Below are 10,055 nucleotides of genomic sequence, written 5' to 3'. Positions count from 1 at the left end.
AAAAAAAAAAGGACGTCACATTCATAAATTTTAATGGCATCGCGACTGTAAGCGTTTTGTGGGAGTGTTGGTTCGAGGTCACAATTATAGAGTTACTCGAACGGCTTTAGATAAGCGCATGCACGGACACTGCTTTTGTTTTTTTGTTTAGTGAAACTTATAATGCGACTTTCAACAAGGTTGCGTTAAACGTTTAACGCTACCATGGAAGGGGTATGAGAGCACTGTTGCGTTAAACGTTCAACGCTCCTGGGGAGGGGGGAATATAAAGAGACAGAGCGAGAGTGAATGCGTGGCACTCGAACGCATGCGCGTAGTATACCTGTTACAGGCCAGCGCGAGCGTTAGCAACGAGTAGCGTCCAATATTCCAACGCAAGAGGGAGAGAGAAAGAAAGATACACCAAGGTAGAAAGTAGGAGAAAGAAAGAGAGTGAGTCGGTAGATCCCAAGCACATGCGCGCGTGGTATTCTTGCTATGCATTGTAAGCAATGTTAATAAAGTTTGTGTTAAAGAAACAATATTACACTAAAAAATCAATTTCTACCCCTTCCTATTTTCATTTCCACTTTACGAAGTTTCACTTCTTCCGCACGGAGGGACTCCACGCACTATTTTTTTTTTCTCCTGGGCGTAAATAGTTTTTGTGTTCTGCAATTTGCTAAGAGTAAATCTGTAATTTTTGCTTAACAAGGGTTTTCGTTTCAAGTTTAATTGTGATCCCCCGTGTGGCATAAACATCAGCCGATTGTACAGGCAGTTCGAGACGACATAGTTATTTTTCGTTGGCCTCCACTTTCACCTGACATAACGCCAGGCAATTATTTTTATCTTTGGGGCTTTGTAAAAGATCGTGTCTACGTTACGCCACTACCTAATGATTTTTCCAGAGTTGAGATACAGAACTGAATTACTCCGGACGTGATTTACCAAAGTGTAGGAAGAATTGGATTTTAGGTTGGATGTGTGCCGTATATCTGAACGTGCACAAATAAAAACATTTGTAAGAAAAAAATTGGTTGTCTGTAAAGTCGGTTTACGGACGATAGTTTAACGTGACAACGTCAAAACAAAGCATTGATGAAATGATTGCATACTTTTAAGAATAATATTGTATCATTTTTATTTTAATAATAAAAGAATAAATACTTGAAATTATACTGGTAATCAGATTTTTAAAATGCAAGAATAATTAACCTTTATTTCCGAAATTGTTGTTGTAATAAGCAATGAAAACCACATTAACTTTTCACTTCACTTTATAAACAGTCGTCGAAACAGTTCACGTGTAGATGGCTTGTAACTAACTTTAAAAACTGGCGTTTAGCTATAAAGTTTAAATATAATTATGAACAGGTTTTCATATAAATAAAATGTAATCAAATATCTATCATCAATTATATGAATCACCATAATTTTTTAGTCAATTGTAACATAACCTATTATTACTGCACTCGCCGACAGCGTAATGGAACATAGCGTAACGGAACAATGATCGTAACGGGACACAGCGTAACGGAACAATGTGCGTAACGGGACACTATTTCGTGCGTGCAGATGGCGTTCATCGAATTATTAGATGTTGTCACGTCAAAAAAATGCTGTAGTAAACTCATTAAGGTAATTAAAAATTAACAATTGAAAATTCCTACCTTGCGGATTATGTCGACACGTACTCAGTCCTCTTCCGAGAGAGCTCGTTTCGTTCTTGCGGTCACAAACGAACTGATGTTGGAAAAGGGTAAACACGGTAGCAAGTGCTTCGCAACTGTACGGTAACATCCTGCACACTCTTGGAGAGAATGGGGCACGTACTGCAGGCGCGCACCGACTTGCGCCGTGGAGGCAGTGTCGCAGTGACTCTTACTACCTGGGATTTGTACTGTAGGCGCTCGTTCACTTGCTCCTTGCGTCACGGTCCGCAGTGAACCGCACTGACTGGGTTACGTACTGCAGGCGTGCGTCGACTTGCGCCGTGGAGGCACGGTCGCAGTGACTTAGTATCTGGGATACGTACTGTAGGCGCTCGTAGACTTGCTCCTTGTGGTACGTTCACCTGTGAACCACACTGTCTGGAGGTACCAACTGTATGTGATGTTTAGTATTGCTGAGTTGTGTGCGAATAAATATTCAATTCCCGCACAGTTCTTGTGTGACTGTGCTTTTTTCATGCTGTTGGAATGATATCACGAATTTGGTCCCTAGGCCTAGAAGGGTATCGCACTCACTTAGGCCCTTAACCACATCATATCGACAAATGCATTTGAAAGAATGGATTATCGATTAATAAAACTTAGCATTTTGTTATATATGTTTTAACAGTTTTTTATCCAGAAAATTCTAATCATTTTTTAAACCCAAATATAAATTTATATTCCTACTGTTTACTTATTAAGAATTTTATCCATTTTCGTGTCCAGTGTTATACCGGTGTTCTAAACGGATGATGTTAACATGTAGGTTAATGGTAGCATACTACACATTCACTAGATTTCTGAACGAATGAATTACGTATTTTTGACATCGATGCCTTTGGAGACGATGAGATTGGTGATATGAGAATGAAACAAATGGATTAAACGTGGAGGATGTCTAATTTAATTTGCGTATACCGTGCATTTCCCAGCGAACACATGACCTAGGTCTGACATCACTGGTTAAGTCATAGCCAGGTAATGAATTATTACGTAATTATTCTGACGTACCACTGACATGTGTCGCGACAAAAAAAAAAAGATGTGGGGATAAATGATGTCATGCTGACATCACACTGATTTGACACCAGAATCATTTTCTTGCGTACATTTGACGTAGAAATGATGTTGTATTACACATTTAAAAATTAAGTTTTTTAAGTTTTCACTTCTGTCGACACTGTTTTCAGACTCGAGGTCGACACCTCCACCACTCATTCCAAATATGCGCCCATAAGGGTAGAGTGGGGGTCGGCTTACAGAACAGTTTGAAGACTTCCAGAGCAAGAAAAGTTTAGACCAAACTGTCACGGGATTACTCCCCTCTTTTTGATCAGGAAGGTGATAGAGTTTCAGCTATGACCAGAGGTGTCATACAGTATAGTCCCCGTGACTGGCTTTTCTTTTTTTCCTGTGTGTCCTTGGGGCGGCGTAAGAATATGGGTCCGGATGAAAAATAGTCCCGCGGAAGGGAAGCGTATTCCCTGGCGACACGTCAGCGCGCGACCTGGTAACGCCGGAAGAACAAAATGGCGTCGATAAAGAAGAGTAAGGGTGGCAGGAAGGGGAGAAGGGAAAGGTGAAGGATGACCCGGTAGTAGGTCAAACTGCGCCATTCTTTTCGTATGTTCTTTCCCCCCCCCCCCCCCCCCCCGATTTTTTCTTCAGTGTTCTTGCAGCCCTAATTGGCTGGACAAAAATACTGACGTCACGTTGGTTCGTCGCTCCAACCCACGTCAAAGGGGTGGTTTCCTTTAAGGGTTGTAGTATCCTAAATTATTCTGCTTCCATAATTACGTGTATTTGCTCATTACAATTTAAATAAATGTTTATTTCAACCATCGTTAATTGTCTATGAAATCTTTCATAAATTTCATACGTATTCATTGAAAAAGGTTTTTTATTAATATTATTATTATTATAAAGGTCTAATTTTTATGTCAACCCTAGCAAGAAATAAGAGCTCGGTAATCGTGGATTTTAGGATTTCCCAAACCCCTAAAATCTCAAATTTTTAAGGTTGTGGGGAAACCTATTTTTCACATATTTACAGATTATATGCAAACATTCAAGTAATGCGATGACAAAGGCTACACACAAAGATTAATTTAAAACTGAATAAAACACGATTGGAGGCTTCCTTGGATCGATACACACACACTGGGAAAAAAAACCTTTCCGACAAAAGATTTTTTAGTGATACTCTTTGAAATTATATAAAAAAATTGATCATGCGCAAAAAAAATGTCATTTTACAAACGTTTCCTTTGGAAACCAGTTCCCAAGAAATAGATTTTTAATACTACAAGATAGATATTGTAACATTGTACTACACATGGCTATGGTTATTATTTCTTGCGTGTATATGAAATACGTCTTTCGAGATAGTACTGAGAATTTCTTACGAAAATATGGCGCGTGGATTTTAATTTCATTTTGATTGATGTTTCATTCAAGCATAATTTTTTGAAACCATGGAAGAGCTAATCGCATGTTCAATCATTTTCCTTTATTCAGTTATATTATGCTTATTATGTGCGCAGTTCATACTGGATAGCTATTCAGGGAACAATTAAAAAAAAAAAACTTTAACTATTGGAGGTACTGGAACAACACAAAGTATAAATGCCCGGGTAAGAATCCGAACCCAGTATTACTGCGAACATTTTTTTTGTAGCGATACTCTTACATGTAAATGTACAAATTTACCAATATCTGTAATTTTATACAGGTTTTGCAGTTTCATCTACAAAAAAAAATTTGGTTGTCTGTAAAGTCGGTTTACGGACGATAGTTTAACGTGACAACGTCATAACAAAACACTGATGAAATGATTGCATACTTTTATGAATAAAATTGAATCATTTTTATTGAATTATCACTATTTTTACATGCTTTATATTAGCTTCACCTGTATGTTTGTCTGTCCGTCTGTAACTCTGTCTGTCCGTCTGTAACTCTTTCGACTAAGAGTGAGTGACTCATCACTGTAAAATGTCCCACCCATTTCATTACGTTCGTTAGCCGAGTGGTCTAAGGCGCGCGACTTCTGTGACGTCAGTTTTCGGATTCAGCGATCGTGGGTTCTACTCCCGGCCACGCCGAAAAAAAAAAGTTTTTTTTCCCCGGTAAATTCTAATATTATATCCATACATCCAACTGCAAATGATTCGTAGATACTTTACCATTTCTTTGTGACGTTGCAACTCCAAATAGTTATCTCAGATGGTAATAGGTAGTGTCGGTAACTCATTTCCCTATGATAATTATACATAAATATAGTTTAAAAAACTAAAAAAACATGCTTTTAAAGAATATCAAACTAAAAAGTTAAAAATAAATATAGTTTAAAAAACTAAAAAACATGCTTTTAAAGAATATCAAACTAAAAAGTTAAAAATAAATATAGTTTAAAAAACTAAAGAAACATGCTTTTAAAGATTATCAAACTAAAAAGTAAAAAATAATTTTAAAATTAAATTTATGACAATAGTATATAAGCAATACTAGTATAAATGAGAAAAAAGCATGGGGCGCTTAATATTCAAAAAATATGGCACAAAGCGCCTCAATTTTTTTCTCATTTATACTAGTATTGCTTATATACTATTGTCATAAATTTAATTTTAAAATTATTTTTTACTTTTTAGTTTGATAATCTTTAAAAGCATGTTTCTTTAGTTTTTTAAACTATATTTTGTATGGATACAAAGAAGGATTGAAATGAAATCTACAATTTAATTGATAAATTTACTTTTATTTGCACTCATTAATTCAAATATGTTTATTACTTTAACGAAGAGATTATTTTAACTATAACTTTTATACATTTTTGTTATTTAACTTCTTCATATCTTGGTTATTCTGTTAAGGATAGGACGATGATAGGAAAAGTAGGAAACGAATGGGAGTGTTTCAAGTTTAATGTGCTTCGAAAAAGTCAAATCGATGGTTGTTCCAATCGAATGGAGGAGAGATAGATGGGGCGCAAGCGTATGAGCGTAACGGGACAATGAGCGTAAGAGAACAAACAATGAGTCATCCTTTTTCGTGCGTGCAGCCGGCGTTCATCGATTTATTAGACGTTATCACGTCAAAAAATTACAGTGTCGCTGCCACGTGTGTCAGAAGTCAAACTTCACGGATAGAAAGGATAGGAAATTTGTAGGGCACGCAAATATTGGGGGAAAAAAAAAAAAAGTTGGGGTTCACGTATAAGAGCATACAGCAAGGTCGTAGCCAGGATTTTGTGTAGTAATGGGTGCAGTATAGCCATTATATAATTGTTTGTAGAATTTTTCTCCACAACTGAATATTTAAAGAAAATTCACTGTCTCACTTAAATAAAATCTCAGAGAACAGTAAACATCTAGAACTCCAACATTCAAGTAGAACTTTAGGTAATAATTTTGCTTTAAGATACTGAACATTAAATATTTAGGTTTTTATTTAATATTTATAGACTATTAAATTTCATATAATAATTTATTTTTAATTAAATATATTTTTAATGATATCTTTAAAACAAGTAAGGAGGTGTCGGAGGTAACTACCGCCATCTTGGATTGTGACGTCACGGCGGCCATCTTGTAAGAAATTGTCTTTGACCTTGACCTTGGCCCCGGTGGTCATCTTAGATCCCGACATTTTTAATTCCAGAACATTCCGTCATCTTTGAATCGAACTCCCCACTCCACAAACGTTGCACTTTTCGTGACGGTCGCCATTTTTGATTCTAAAATTTTTGCCCTTTTCTTTACGGTCGCTATCTTGGATTCTATAAACGTCATTTTCGTTATGGTCGCCATCTTGAATTCTAGAAACTTAGCACTTTTCGTACTTTTCGCTAGAATACTTTGATTTACTTTCCTTTTTATTTCATTTCAGACTGAGCCACAGCGAAGCGTGGACGGGTTTAGTTAGTAGAACAATTTAGGGAACTCAGTCCTTTTAACATGGATGATGACGACACACGACTACAACGAACCTAGTGGCTCAGCCTGAAGAACGCACGCGAAACTCAAATTCCCTTGTATTACACGGTGCGATTTCGGTTCAGATTTTCTATCGTAGTTTAATCTAATGTTGTCACAGAGTCATGAATCTATACTCCATACGTTTGTATGAAAACGATGCAATATTATGAGAGCTGATCACCATAATATCGACACATTTGTAGGATTAATGTACTAGATATGCTGTAACTTTCCTTGAAGTCATAGAAAAAGAGTTTTTGTATGCAGGTAATCTGATATGACTTGTGATATGTAACCCAGATTCCGAAAGAAAAAGTGCATCTACATTTTTAACTTAAATAATGAATTAAGGAATATCTATTAGTTTGCAGAGATAGCACAATCCGTTAGAACATAATAATTTAATAAGTTCTGTTATTTGATCATGTATAATTTCTATGAAGGAAGAACTAGTAAATAAAAAATGTAATTAGGCCTATATCTAATCAGCCATGATCAAGTGGTTTAAAGTTATTTCTGTTATATCTAATAGAGAAATAAGTTTTTTTTTTCTTATTTACAGATGAATGCAGATCTTTAATAATGGATTTTTTTATGGATGATTTCATCTGGATAAGAGAAGACTCTTATATGTTTGAGATATGGATATTTTATTCCCTCAATGAGTAGCGTTGGATATATTCTGTTCTGTGAGTGTCTGAGACAGCGTACCAGAAATAAGATATAGCGTATGTGGGAGGAATTGGGAACAGAAATGCCTAAACTTAAAGTACTGGAGATTTTTTTTTTATCTGCCACAGGGGGCATGGATTTGTAACCGCAACTGAATGGCCATCCTTTATGGTTCTGGACTGTAATGGTGTAAACTGAACTATTTGTGCATAAAACTGATCAGAATTATGGCGGATATTTATTTGGGCGAAATACTGTTGTATTCAATGTAGGGAACTCGGTAGGGTTAAGAGAGAAATTTTGAACTTATTGGTTAGCCCTGTCTGGAGGATGAAAACGCGTGGCTTTCTGGACTATCACTTTGGCCTCAGAGTAGGAGAAGTTATTGTATGCTGTAATTGTATTTGTTCCCTCTTTCGAATTCCCACTCTACACAAACGTTCTTTTGAAATATGTTTTAATCGTGGTCAGACCTAAACTGCTCCTGGAGCGCGAGGCGGTCATTGCAACATCCAATGAACAAGGTTGGCATGTTGTAGGGGCCCTCTGCCCAGGTTTCATACCAGACAGTGTCGGTGTTATCTGTGTAACTCCTGTGCTATGTGAGATCGGGGTAGGTGCCAGCAGTGCTGATAAGGTCTAATGGCTAAGGAACACAGCCAACTGTCTGGTTAGCCGAGTGAGGCAGGGGGCCAAGGTGGTAGCCTTATTCTGACCCATGGCTGAAGCTACAACAACTTCCTGATCAAAAGGAGGGGGGGGGGGGAATCCCTTGACAGATCTGTCTTAATATTGCTTGCTCTGGAATGTTAAAAAAAAAAAAAAGGGGGGGTCTCTGTAAAGTCGGTTTACAGACTATAATTTTACGTGATAACGTCATAAGAAAACATTGATGAAAAATTACATACTTTTTAGATTTCAAATATTATTTACAGTTTTTTGCAAATTTAATTTAAATAATTTGTTTAAATATAATCACGAAAAATTAGTTATACAAATAAACTGAAATCAAATCAATGTCAATAAATTGTTAACTTGAAATGACGGAATTGGAGAAATAAATCAAAATTTTTAAATTGCTGCTTTTAAAAAGCCCGCCTTAACCTATTTGATATTATAGAAGATTTTCTCGCACGGTGGTTGGCCGGTTCTTGCACGCTCGGCTAAGGCGGAACGTGACAATGATTCAGGCTTTTTTCCGTGCGTGCAGCCGACGTTCATCGATTTATAAGACGTTATCACTTCTAAACAAAAATGGATCTGTATGGCGACTCCCAATCTACCTTTAAATGGCGCACATTTGCGAGGACAGGTAGGAGTATGCCGAACGAAAGTTTGGAAACACATTTGCGTAACTCCTGTAACCTTCGTGCAAGGTCGCGTGACATCCTGATTGGGGTATCTCGTGCCGATAGGAGGAGCCTACGCCCACGTCATTCGCCAGTCAACGGGGCTTATATTCGCGGTGCGAACTTTAGCCGCGAACTTGGTAACCTTCAACGAATCCGTGGGCAGTGTTGAACCAGCAGTACGTTTTCTTCTCCTGCGGGAACAGTGGTTCCAGTCAACTCAACTTTTCGGTAAGCACTGCGCAATGTTGTGGTAACCTGGCTTGCAACCGCACGGGACGTGTAATGCTGTTTAGCATAAAGCGAACAATACGTCTATGGATGTTCGGCAGGTTCTGGACAACAAAATCAGTCTGTGAAAATTTGTCTTTCCTTCTTGTCTACCTTCTTGCAATAACGGTGTCTACGTCTACAGTTGTTCGGCAGGTTCGGGACAACAAAATCAGTCAGGGAAAATTTGTCTTTCCTTCTTGTCTTCCTTCCTTGCAATAACGATGTCTACGTCTACAGTTGTTCGGCAGTTTCGGGACAACAAAATCAGTCTGTGAATATTTGTCTTTCCTTCTTGTCTTCTTTCTTGCAATAACGGTGTCTACGTCTACAATTGTTCGGCAGGTTTGGGACAACAAAATCAGTCTGTGAAACTTTGTCTTTCCTTCTTACAATAACGGTGTCTTGAGAGACCCCAACACCTCAGGAAAACCAGTCGCAACCCTTCATCCATTTCTTCTAGCCACATGGCTAAGTTACCCCACCCCCACTCCCCTTCATTTTCTAGGCTTCATGTGAAATGGAGCACATTGAAACCGGGCATCTTCAGACACACGACACCGCCAAGGAGGCAAGCGAGATGACGTCGGTAGTTTCTATGAGGTCTCAAAAGTTAAACAGTAACACATCAATATGAACCCATTCTGTTTGGAATGCTACGGTAGTTCCGAACAACACTCATAAAATCGAAAATAACTGTGCGAGAAACTACTGTATTTCTTACGAACTGATAATTTTAATTCAGATAAAATATTTTTAAATTTTACCTTGACCCCCTGTTTTTAAAAAAAAAATTCTTACGGTAATTCCTCATTGAAGAAACAGGCTGCGTGGCCAGAAATAATTCCTTAAGCAATTTGTATGTTGATTAAGACACGTTATCCCTTAACGAACAGTGTTGCATCTCGAGTTATGTGCAAAAATGTAAACATTGTTGCATCATATCTTGTAAATGGCGCATTTTAGAAAAATAAGAAACAATAAAACTGAACCGTTTGAAAAAAAAAATATTTGGGAAATAGATTTATGTTTTTTTTGTGGGAATTATTTATTATTCATTCATCAAAACAATTGGCTTCAAAACGTGGTGTTAA

The 10,055-nt window shown here is 37.4% G+C and overlaps 1 protein-coding gene across 1 annotated transcript in view; it reads left to right on the top strand.

The window, feature by feature from the left end:
• The first annotated feature begins 8,842 nt into the window (after positions 1 to 8,842).
• Positions 8,843 to 10,055, top strand: part of LOC134540774 (esterase B1-like) — a 36,725-nt gene continuing 35,512 nt past the window's right edge. Inside the window, exon 1 of the mRNA XM_063383691.1 lies at positions 8,843 to 8,922. The gene's annotated coding sequence lies outside the window, so the exon portion shown is untranslated. The remainder of the gene's footprint in view (positions 8,923 to 10,055) is intronic.

The sequence above is a fragment of the Bacillus rossius genome, chromosome 17, assembly GCF_032445375.1.
Source record: "Bacillus rossius redtenbacheri isolate Brsri chromosome 17, Brsri_v3, whole genome shotgun sequence".
NCBI lineage: Eukaryota > Metazoa > Arthropoda > Insecta > Phasmatodea > Bacillidae > Bacillus > Bacillus rossius.
This window is presented reverse-complemented; position numbering and strand designations above follow the sequence as displayed.